Here is a 13,062-nt window from a genome sequence, read left to right as displayed (position 1 = left end):
GTTTTGTGAAATTCTCCTAATTTGTGCTTAAAAGTGGAAACATACTTTTTAGGCCTTAAAATGGATAGTTTTAATTCACTTTAATTCCATTCGATGCCTTGATATGTTTGTTAAGTGATTTCAGATTTAGAAGGCAAATATTAGGTTGAAGGAATGAAGAAAAAGCATGCAAAAAATGGAGAATTCATGAAGAAATGGATTTTGGTAATCTATCCAGCGACGCGTGTAATTGGCCCACGCGTGCGCGTGGGAAGGAGTCATCAAGACGACGTGTACACGGGACCAACACGTACGCGTGACCGACGCATACGCGTGGAACAGAAAGTTGCTAGTGACGCGTACGCGTGACCCATCCGTACGCGTGACAAGCGGCACATGACCTCATTAAAGGCAAAACGTTGGGGGCGATTTCTGAGCTCAAGGAGGCCCAAATCCAACTCAATTCTGATGCTTTTGAACCCAAGAATTGGAGGGGAATGGGGAGGGGAGAAGTCATAGTATAGTTTTTCATCATGTTTTAGGGTAGAATTCTAGAGAGAGAGGCTCTCACCTCTCTCTAGATTTTAGGGTTCTTATTTCAATTCCTTTTAGATCTATGTTTTAATCTTGTTCCATTTTAGTTTTCCTTTACTTTTATTTGTTCTAGCACTTTAGTTTATCTACTTCTTTTGTTAATTTCTTATTTTGCTCTCTTTTATGTTTATGAACCCTTGTTGGATTTGGATTTCCTTTTAATGCAATATATGTTTTATGTTTCTTTAATGCTTAATTGAGTAGCTATTGTTGTTATTTCCTTGCATTGGGTAGTTGTAAATTTTATTATTATTGCAATTTTATGATGCTTTCCTTTTATGCCTTCCATGTGTTTGACAAAATGCTTGGTTGGATGTTAGAGTAGCTTTTTTAGCATTCTTGGCTTGGAAAGAGAAATTAAGGCAATCTTGAGTCATTAATACTCAACTTATGTTGGTGATCTAGGCTTGTTAGTTAATATTGTTTCCATTGACTCTAATCTCTTGCTAATTCAATTAGTAAGTTGATTAGGACTTATGGATTGAGATTAACTAGTCCTATTTGAATTTCTCTCGATATGAAGATAACATTATACCTTCTTCCTAAGTTGAGTATGACTTAATAGGATTAGCTCTTGTTAAGTATTGTATGATGATTAATGGCTAGGATAGAAAGCCTAGGTTCTCAATCTTTGCCATGAATGTCTCTCTTTATTACTTGCTTTCTTTAGTTATTTGATTTACATCGCTTGCCTTTTTAATTTCTAGTTTTATCCAATCAAACCCCTTTATTCCTTCATTGCCAATAATTGAGCACTTCATTACAATTCGTTGTAAGACAACCCGAGGTTTAAATACTTCGATTTATTTTTATTGGGGTTTGTACTTGTGACAACAAAATCAAAACTTTGATTGAGTATTATTTCTTGGTTGGGAACTATACTATCAACGGAATTATTTGTCTGAAATTCCTAATCGACGGTAATATTCTTTCACACATCAATCTATGCCCATTCATCATCCATTTCACAATTGCTTATTTTTTGCTTGAGTGCTTTCTTACTTCTTTATTACTTATTTGTTTGTCTTAACCAACAAGTTTCCTTATAGCATTTCAAGCACAATAAAATGAGTGAAGTGCATACTTCTTTTGTGTAATTGTGACATAGCTTTTCATGCTAGTGGGTGTGTTCTAAACCGTGCGCAATTTAGAATTCACACGCTTCTTTTCATCAAGGTCACACACTTATTACCTCACTTCATTTTAGTAATTCTTACCTCATTCCAACAATCTATGCTTCCTTGCTTTTGCAACCACTCATCTTATTATCCTATTTTTTATCTTTCATGGGTGAGTCATCATTGGCAACAAGGAAAGTGGAAGAAAGAACATGCAGTAGTCGATGGATCCACCAGCTGAAGGTGGCAATCCGTGTAGTCGTCGTACCCCCTGCTCATCTTTGAATACACCGAGGACGGTGCAAACTTTTAAGTGTGGGGAGGTCGTCCAACCAATTGGCAATTTTGGGTGAAAATTTTCTAATCCCAACACTTTCATATTTTATTTTATTTTATTACTAGGTCTTTTAGAATTTTTAGTTGCATTTTTTTGGTTTGCATATATATAATAAGCTTAGTCAAAATAAGAAAATTTTTCCAGGAATTTATCTATAAGGCATTGACATCCTAATTGATTTCAGTGAAAATTTTTCATAAAACTTGCTTGAATTATATATTGTGGAACATGTTTTTGAGCTAAGAATACACAACCATGTGAGTTTTGAGCCTAATTGTATGGTTACATCATATAACCACTAATTTTATTCTTGTGTGTATTATTCTCTTTCTATGATTGTAATCTTTGATTTGTTTGATTCTTTATGTCCATTGTTTGATTATGAATACATTTATATAATTGAGGCCATCATTTTATTTAGCTCACTTACTCAAATAGCCTTACCTTTTTATCCACCATTGTTAGCCAACTTTAACCCTATGTTAATCCCCTTTTATTCTTAATTTTTGCACATCACTAACCTTAAGTAAAAAATAATAAATGTCCTTAATTTGGATCTTTGATTAGCTTAAGCTAGTGAGAGTATGTATCATTCAAGTGAGGAAGTTTGGAAATATTGCTTGAGGTAAAAGTGTGTTTTTATACTTTTATTGAAGATCTAAGAAACTGAGTACATACTCATGCATTAAATGATTAGACCATATGCATTGATACTTTTGTATATACTTTAGTGTGAAAAAAATAAAAATAAAAGAAAAAAAGAAAGAAAAAAAAAGAAAAAGAGAAAAAAAGAAGCAATAAAAGGGGACAAAATATCCCAAAGAAAAGTCCAATAATAATTAAGGCATATGGGTTGTGAATTGAAAAGAATGTATGAGTGTGTGAAAAAGTGAATAATGGGTAGCTAAGTTTGCATTTGAATTGTATAGGTTGTTATATATGTTAGGTGAGAGCTTAAGTTAAATCAAAGGTTCAAATTTCAAGCTCACTTAGCCGTATGCATCCTTACCTTTAACCTAACCCCATTACAACCCTCAAAAGCCCTCATGATATTTGTATGCATGCATTGAATAATTGTTGATTGTTAGATGAAAAACAAATCTTGAAAAGCATGATTAGAAGAGAATTGAGTGGATGAACCCTAAACACTTGAGCGACTAGAGTGGATACACATCTGGTGAGGGGTTCGATTGCTCAATTACATGCTTTCACCTTTGATTATCTCTTTTCTTGCAAGTTGTTAAATTCTTTTCAATAACTCTAATCAATTGTGGATTTTACTTGGTTGTGATTGTTTTAGCCCTTATGTTCATATATGTAGTCTGGGAATTTGATTTTTTTTTTTACTAAGTAGTTGCATTCATGTAGATAGGTTGCATATAGGTAGTTTACTTTGAATAAATGTTAATACCCTGATAAACCCTAATTTTGTGGTTTATCTGTGCTTAATTTAGGAAATTTTATCACATTTTCTCGTATTTATTCAATGAAATGGCATGGTTTCATGACTTTCTACTAATTTGTGCTTAAGAGTGAAAACATGCTTTTCAGGCCCTTAATTGGTTAATTTTAATTCACCTTTAATTCCACTAGATGCCTTGATGTGTTTGTTAGTGAATTCATAATGAAAAGGCTAGGAACGAATCAAAGGAGTGAAGAGAAAAGCATGCAAAGTGGAGAATTCTTGGAAAAATAAGGATTTGGAGTGCATACATCGTTGTGCACGCGTGAATACGAGGTTGTCCAGGCAACGCGCATGCGTGACATGAAGCGTACGCGTGAGAAGCAAAACTCCAGACGACGTGTACGCGTGGCCCATGCGTACACGTCGCAGCTCACACGTGACCTCATTAAAGTGAAAACGCTGGGCGATTTTTCACCATGCTTTAGTTAGTTTCTAGAGAGAGAAGCTCTCTCTTCTCTCTAGAATTAGGTTAGATATAGATTAGGATTTCTTTACATCTAGGTTTAATTCATGCTTTGATTTACTTTTCCTTTACAGTTTCTTATTTCTCTACCTTTGCTTCTCTAGTTTAGTATTTTACTCTTTGTATTTGTTTACCTTGTTGTTCATGCACTTTTGTTTCCTTTAATTTCCATTTAATGCAATTTATGTTTTATGTTCCTTTATTGTTGATTTGAGTTGTTGTTGTTAATTTCCTTGCAATTGGTAGTTGTAGATTTACATTTCTTGCAATTTTATCTTACTTTCCTTTTATGCCTTCCAAGTGTTTGACAAAATGGTAACTTAGGTGAACTTGAGTTGCTAATGTCCAAGTGATTGATGATTGGTGTCCATTGACTCTAGCTTCCACTAAGCTAATTAATGAGGCGGCTAGGACTTATGGATTAGGATTGATATAGCTCATTTGACTTTTCTTCACTTGTTAGAGTATGACTTAATGGGATTAATCCTTGCAATTATCATGTTGTGGTTAGTAACAAAGATAAAGATCCTTAACCATTAACCCTTGCTAAGACCTTTTTTTCATTTGAGTTTCATTTACTTTATTGTCATTTACATTTCTTGTCTCTTATTCAAAACCCCAAAAATATACATCCATAACCAATAACATGAACACTTTCCTGTAATTCCTTGAGAGACGACCCGAAGTTGAAACACTTCGGTTATTTTCATTGGGGTTTGTACTTGTGACAAACAAATTAAATTTCTATGTGAGGATTGCTTGTTGGTTTAGAACTATACTTGCAACGAGAATTCATTGAGAAATTCTATACCGACACAATTTTTCCTCTCATCAAATGACACCGTTGCCGGGGAATTGCAAATGTGTGCCTTATTATTGGTTATTGTATATATGTGAATATTGTGAATATGTTTGCCTTTTGCTTCTTTGTTAATTTTTGGTAGTTGTAGGAGTTTGTTCTCTTTATTTGTTACTAGTTTTTGTTTTTATTTTCCCTTGCTACTATGAATTCTCACCCATTTGGCTATGAATTTGGTTATAACTATGTTGTAGGAAGTGGATATTACAATGAGAACATGCATCAAGGATGGAACAATCAAAGGTGGGAGGAGCCTCAAGCATATGCTCAACCTTCTTAGCAATAACCTCCTCCGGTCTCTTATAGGTATAATTCCATTCCTAATGCATATCAATCTAATGGATGCGGTGATCTTCATTGTGGTTATCAACAGCCACCACTATACGCCTATGAACCCCTCCTCAACATAGCCCTTAACCATACTCACAAGTCCCTTTTTACCAAACACCTTCCTATGACCCTCATCCATCATATAACCAATCACCCTTACCTCATCCTTGTGACCATTATGAGAAAACCTATAGAACCACCCACATTCCAATACAATTACTCCCAAGAACCATATATTTCATATACACCACCTCTATATTTTCACAAAGAAAAACCACCTTCCTATTATGAACCCTTCCTCCAAAACAATGAATCCTTCTATCCACCCCAATCTCTAATAGATGAAACCCTTGGTCTTATCCTTCAAGGGCAAGAAGAGATGAAAAGGGAGGTACTAGAATTCACGGCCGCCTTGGACGAGGTAGTAAATCGTTTAGCCTACCAATATTTGAGCACTCAAGGAACTCCCATGGCCACATGTGGAGAATCAAATGAAGAGCATAGCATGAAGGAAGGATTAGAAAATTCAGTGAAAAATGAGGAGTTAAATTTTATACTGGAGCAATTGGAGGAAGCTATGATTGTTGAAGAAGAGGAAGAAGTGGTTGAAGATTTAGGAGATGTTGAAAGTCCATGGGAATGTAGAATCATGGGACCTTCTTCCAAGAAGTGTGAAATTGATGTTGAGAAGGGTGTACAACCTCCAAGGCATATCATAGTTGGAGACTTTGAAGAGGTTGATCAAGAGATAGATTCAATCATTGATGAATTCTTATCTACAATTGAATCCTCTCCCATCGGACTTGACATGGAGATTAAAGAAGAAGAGGCACAACCTCTCATACCTTTGGTAAGTAATGAAGAAGAGATTGAGTTGGAAGGGAGCTACCAAGAGGAAGAGGTTGAAATTGAAGAAGTTTGTAGAGAGGTGGAGGTAATCAAGGAAGAACACTAGGGAGTGAAGCTTGCAAGACCAATGGAAACATATCTCCCCAAGCCATCACTATCCATTCTTTCATTTAAGTGGGTAAATCTCTTATCCCTAAGCTTCATGATTCCACTTGAATATGGTTTGCTTGAGATGGATGGGCCACTTAGAGCTCTTTGTGGCTTTAAGAGTAAAAGGGAGATGGCTAGTGGTTGGCATTGTAAATCAAAGTTCATGATGGTTACATGTTCAAGGCTTAATAGCAAGGGTTGGTGTGGAATTAGATTGCTTGGGTCTAGGATGATGTTTGGTCGCTTGAGTGAGAATTCCAAGATTATGGCACCCGGATGGATTGATGATAATCAACTTGAAGATGGGTGTAGAAAAAAGATTTAGGATTCGAGAATATATGAGGATCAATTTTGGGAGCCCATAGCTTGTGCGAAACTCCATCAAAGCTTGGTGGCATTAATTTTGAAGAATGAAGCTTATTGGAAGTCCAAGCATTGGTGGAAGTCCAAGGATGAATACAAGTGTAAGAACCGCGACTAATTAACCCCCTAATTAGGTAATTAATATTGCCCAAATTAGGTTCCGAAAAGTTAGAGTGAGAATTTGAGGATTTAGATATGATTTTTGGACTCAGTGTCTTTTTCTGAGTTAGAAAATGTGTTTTCTGCGAAAAACTGTGAAAAATCGCAAACTGGCAGTCAAACCGGTTGAACCAGTTTAAGTCTGCCCGGTACTGCGCAAGAAAAAGTGAAATCAGTCAAAAACCTCAGAAAAATGTTAGAAGTCAAAAATCGGGCGTTAATTTTAAAGGTTTGGCCCGAAGTTGGGCCAAACGGGCTAAAAACGCTAACGAATTGGACCGGGCCGAAGTTGGGCCCAAGCCCAACATATAAAACCCTCTTTAATGAGCTTTATCCAACTCATTAACCATCAAACATAACACCACACAGCTGAGAAGAGAAGGGAGAAGAGACTCCATTGACACTATTCACCATCTTCTTCTCAAGCTCATATCTTAAGCTATAGAGTTCCGATCGCCGCACCGTTTGCGGCTACGCGTTTCTTGTGAAGAGCTCTACAAAACCCATCTAAGAAAATAGTGAGGTAACCACGAAATCTTCTCAGTTCTTCTCCTCAAAATTTCGAGTTTTAGGGCTTTTGGTTAAGTTAGATTTTGTGAGTTTGGGTGTTTAGGTTCACTCTAACTCTTGCTTAGCCTTGGATTTTGGCTACCAAAACTGTTGGACAAGGTAAGAGGTATTAAACTCTTGTGAGATTTTATTTATGATGAGCCCTTGGTTGATTTGTGAGGATTTATGTAAATATAGCTTGATTATTGTGAATTTGGAGCTTGTTGGTGCTTGTTGGAGTTACATTGGTGGTTTGATTGTGGTTGGACACCTAGCTTGTGCTCAATTTTAGGTTAAGGACATATTGGGAATTGGCCAATGTATGGTTTCGCTTTCCTCTATGTAGTATATAATATTCATGGACACTTAGGCTAGTGACCTATAGGATAGGTTTGAATTATAATGGTTGATGAGTTGTTGAATATTGATATATGATGATTTATTATGGATTGATGATGATATGATGATGATGATTGATTGTGTGAATTGAAAAGTGAATGGTGATAATATGTGAGATGTTGGGATTGATGAAATGGTAATGTGGTTGGAAAATGTGAAAGAGGATTGATTAAAATGTGATATACGTGATATTGAGGTTCAGGAAAATATGTGAAGGAAAATATGGTAAGTTTGGTGTAATATGACACAAAGGGTAAATTTTGATGAAAAATGGAGTTTAGAATGGGTTGGTATGGATTTGGTTATGCCTTACAAGAAACTGCGGATTTTGGCAAAAGTTGATTTTTGGTGAACTTTGTCTGATCATAACTTATGCCTTAGTTTTCAAAATTGATTGAAATTTGTTTAAAATTAAAGCTGATTAAAAACCCTTCAAATTGATATAAAGTTTGTAAAATTTGGAATTTTGTAGAGGAAGTTATGATCAATCAAAGTTTGGTGTTAAAATCTGAAATTCTGCAAAGTTCCAGAATTTTATGATTTCTGGTATGTGCGCACGCACAGCCTTGTGCGCATGCACACCTCTGTGAAAATTTTAATTTATGTACACACACAGACCTGTACGTACGCACACGCAGAGGAAGGAAAACTGTTCAGAGCGCTAGCACAGCTTGTGTGCGCACATAACAATGAGGATTTACAACCCGTGCACGTGCACAGCCCTGTGCGCACACACAAGTTGGGAATGGGAGTCTGTTGAGGGCACTAGCACAGGTTGTGCGAGCGAACAGACATTATGAATTTTGGCACCTGTGCATACGCACACCTCTATGCGTATGCACACGTTTTAAAACTTCTTTAGGGCGTGCGCGCGCATAGCCCTATGCGAACGCACACGCCCTATTTCTCAAATTTAAACTTTATTTTCAACTATTTCACCTTTCCAAAAAAATTGTAAGCTTTTGTGACACCATTTTAAGGCTTTTGGGCTTAATTTTGGGCATGAGAACATGGGAAATAACCTAAGGGTTTTAGTTGATGATTATTATGAAAAATTAGAAAGCGGAGGCTTAGGTTTCGGGTGTACTGAGGATATGTTTGACGGTATGTAAAGAATGATTGAGTTATGAGATGAGAACTGATGAACTGTTGAGTTCGGAATTGAAATGTGAATTGACAGTAGTTGAGATGAGTCGGGGACTTGGAATGGGAATGTTGATTTGACAGTGGTTGAGATGAGTCGAGGACTCGAATGTGCAATGATGATTCATTGAGGTATTAAAAATGTTTTCTGAAAAACCACTGAACTACTGTTTTAAATTGAGATTATGAGATGCTATGCGCCCGGCAGGGACAGCGGTTGGATCCCGCCTATCGAGGTAGCGACGGCGGCGTAAGGGTGGTGGTTCGTCCCGCTTGCATTGAGATGTGAGGTCCGAGGCAAGAGTATCCCGCTCGCATCCCTTCGAATCAATAGAGTGTGCAGGCACAAAACCCTGGACAGTTATCCGAGCACTATATCTCGGGGGTTCCCAAATAATGATTCCAAAGGGCGACATCTCCATGAAGATGTGTAGGGTTGGCAGTTGAACTGACAATGTGATATCACAGCCAATAGGACAGGCATTCATCATGTGCATTTTCTATCTGTTTGTTTGCTTTGCCGACTTGTAAATGTATGCCTAATTGAATAACATGCCTATTTGCTTACTTGAACTACTTGGTTTATATGCTTCTACTTGTGCTTTACTTGCATTGTAATTAATTGTAATTTCTACTGACATTGAGGAGGTTCGGAAAGCGGTGGTGATGGGATCGCATGGAGGATAGGTTGGTGAAGGCTGTGGGATAGCGGTGTTTGGTTAGAATAGAAATCTCCTAAGATAGAGTACCCTGTTTATTTATGCTAAGATATATATATATTATGCTTATTGTTTTAGTTATGCCTTAAGTTAAATCTTGTGATGGATATGAAGTCTAGGATTGTCTTTGGCGTCTCGGGGTCTTATATCCTACATCACTGGGCATTGTTACCATACTGAGAACCTCCAGTTCTCATACCATATTTTTGTTGTATTTTTCAGATGCAGGTCGCAACCCACCTCGGTGAGTTGCTTGGGTGGTGACAGAAGCGGAGGATCCGGATACCTTTTGGAGTCTTTTTGGTTTATTTTGTTTATACATCTCTCATTTTGTATTTTGCTTTAACCTAGAGGCATATATTGAGAGAACAAAACTTGTATAAGCTGTTTTTACTGTCTGGTCTCACGTATAGTCTCTATATGGCTAGCCGGCTTAAACTCCGCAAGCCGTGGCTAGATTCTTATGATATTATACTATTATATTTTGATATATCTTATCTGTTTCTTTTGCTTTAAGTTAGAAGCTTCGTTAGTATATTTTGCGCTTTTTAAATCCTGCTTTTGAGCTATATCTTTCATCAGACTTCTAGATAATATTAATTCTTTCTATATATTATATGTATGAGTTTAGAATTGTCGTAACCTTTGATTAACCTTTGCATGTAAGGCTTAGGCTAATTAGGGTGTTACAACAAGCACAAGCCACCGTGAAATAAGGTTAATTGAGTTTATTTGGCAGTTTAGTATGTCAAATAAGGTTTTATGGTGTTTTGGTAGCTGCTTGGAGGCATGGAATGCTTGGTTTGGTGCAAGAACTTGAAAAATTTTGAAAAATAGAGCACCGTGCCACGCGTACGCGTCACCCACGCGTACGCGTGACCCCAAGTTTTTTGCCAATCCACACGCACACGTCACTCACGTGTACGCATGGATCCAAAATTTTCACCTCCCATACAAATTCCAGAGAGTTGTGCGAGTTTTGGGCTGGAATTGTGCGTTTCACACAAGCCTACCTACACGTACACCTCACCTCACGTGTACGCGTCACTACTCTGAATAACCCATCACGCGTACATGCGTACGCGTCGTGCCAATTTCACTTATCCACGCTTACGTGTCACTTTACGCGTATGCGTGGAATCCCCTTCTTCACCACTCTTCTTTTCTCCTCTTCTTTCCATTTCTCTCATTCTTCTCTCTTCTCTTCTTTTCTTTCCACCCTTCAACCATCATCCAACACTACTAATCACCATCTACTACCATCTCTTTTAGTTAGTTAGTTAGCTATTTAGATATTTTCATTTATGTTTATTTTTCTGTTTTCCACTATAAGTGTTGGATTATTAACATTGTTTGCTGTTTATTGCTGCTGATTACTGATAAGATGTTATTTTAACATTATTGTTGTTAATTTCTATTGTTGGATTTCGTTGTTGAGGTTATATTTTGCTACTTGGGTTTGAGTTTCTTTGTGGAACAACTGTGAATACCAAATACATGAGAATTGCCTTTCAAGCATTCTAAATCTTTTTGAATTGCATGATTTGGCCACCATGTGATTTGAACCCTTTTCCTTTATTAGGCAATTTCTTGATAGATGTTGTGCATTTCTCTTAATGCGTTGTATTTCTTGATCATATGCATCCATATGTTATGCTTATGCCTTAATTGACATGATTGACCACTAATTGTTTACTTATGTGCTCTACACATATTTGAAACTAGTCATTTAGGGACAATGTTTCTTTTGTGAGATTGGATTGAAAGCTCACCTAGGGACATCCTTTTGATATTCGCAAGCTATATGGACTGTGCTTGCTATGTGATTGACTTTTCACCTCTAGTTCTCTTTTACTACATTGCATAGCAACCATGTTTCCCCATCTTATGTCCACTAGGTGATGTGAGCCAAATTCAAAATGTGTCATTGATTGATGTATAAGTTTCATATTCCATTTTATTTGTTAAAGGTACCTTGAACATCAATCTATGTCCATACCTTCATCCAATTCACAATTGCTTGATTTTTGCTTGAATGCTTTTATGCTTCTTTATTGCTTGTTTGGTTGTCTTAACCTTCAAGTTTTCTTTGAAGTATTTCAAGCACACTAGAATGAGTGAAGTACACCCTTCTTTTGTATAATTGTGACATGGCTTTTAAACACTAGGGTGTGAGTTCTAAACCGTGCACAAACTTAGAATTCACAAACCTATTTCTCATCAATGTCACACTAATTCGCTCACCTCATTCTAGTGATTTACCTCATTCCAACAATTTATGCTTCCTTGCTTTTGCATTTACTTTTCTTACTATCCTGCCTTCTATTTTCAGGATGAGTCATTATAAGCAAAAATGGAAGTGGAAGAAAGAACACGCAGCAAACAGTTGATCCGCTAGCTGAAGGTGGCAATCTAGAGAGTCGCCATACCCCCTTTCTCATCTTAGAATACACCGAAGACGGTGCAAACTTTTAAGTGTGGGGAGGTCGTCCGACCGAATCGGCACTTTTGGGTGACAAATTTCTAATCCTAACACTTGTGCATTTTATTTTTAGGATTTTTCGTTGCATTTTCTTGTTTTGCATATATAATAAGCTTAGTCAAAATAATGAAATTTATCCAAGGATTTTATCTATAGGGCACCCCAATTGATTTGAGTAAAAATTTTTTTATTGAACTTGTTTGAATTACATATATTGTGGAACGTGATTTTTGAGCTAAGAACATACAAGCATGTGAGTTTTGAGCCTAACTGTGTGGTTACATCATATAACCACTATTTTCCTTCTTGTGTGTGATTATTCTCTTTTTATGATTGTAATCTTTGATTTGTCTGATTCTTTATGTCCATTATTTCATGTATACATGTATTTATATGATTGAGGCCATTGTTTCAATTAGCTCACTTACCCAAATAGCCTACCTTTTATCTTCCATTGTTAGCCAATTTTAAGCCTATGCTTAACCTAATTGTTCTTAATTTAGCACATTACAAGCCTTAAGTGAAAAACAATAAATGTCCCTTATTTGGATCTTTGATTAGCTTAGGCTAGTGAGAGTTCTTATCATTCAAGTTTGGGAGAGTTGGGAACATTGGTTGGGATAAAAGAATGTTTTTGTTTTTTTTTTTTGAATATTTTGGAAATAAGGTACATACTCATGCATCAATTATGTTTAAACCATATGCATTGATGCTCTTCTATATATTTTAGTTTGGAAAAAAGAAAAAAAATGAATGATGAAAAAAAAAAGAAAAATGAAAAGAAAAAATATATAGAGAAAAGAAAAAAAAAAGAAAAGCAATAAAAAGGGGACAAAACGCCCAAAGTAGAGTTCAATAATATCAATGCATATAGGATGTGAATTGAAAAGAAAATGCATGAGTGTGTGAAAAAGTGAGGATTATGGGTAGTTAGGTTTGTTTAGAATTTTATAAGTTGTTATATAGGTTAGGTGGGAAGCTTAAGTTAATCAAAGATTCAAACCTCAAGCCCACTTAACCATATGCATCCTTACCTTGACCCTAGCCCCATTACAACCTATGGGAAAGTCCTCATGATATTTGTATGCATGCATGAAATAATTG

General features: G+C 36.4%; 1 long non-coding RNA gene across 1 annotated transcript; it reads left to right on the top strand.

Moving 5' to 3' along the window:
• Positions 1,897 to 11,944, top strand: LOC110265532. The gene is made up of 2 exons (XR_002351677.1): positions 1,897 to 1,946; positions 11,893 to 11,944. It is a non-coding gene; the product is annotated as an uncharacterized LOC110265532 (long non-coding RNA).

Source organism: Arachis ipaensis, chromosome B08 (assembly GCF_000816755.2).
Source record: "Arachis ipaensis cultivar K30076 chromosome B08, Araip1.1, whole genome shotgun sequence".
NCBI classification, from domain to species: domain Eukaryota; kingdom Viridiplantae; phylum Streptophyta; class Magnoliopsida; order Fabales; family Fabaceae; genus Arachis; species Arachis ipaensis.
This window is presented reverse-complemented; position numbering and strand designations above follow the sequence as displayed.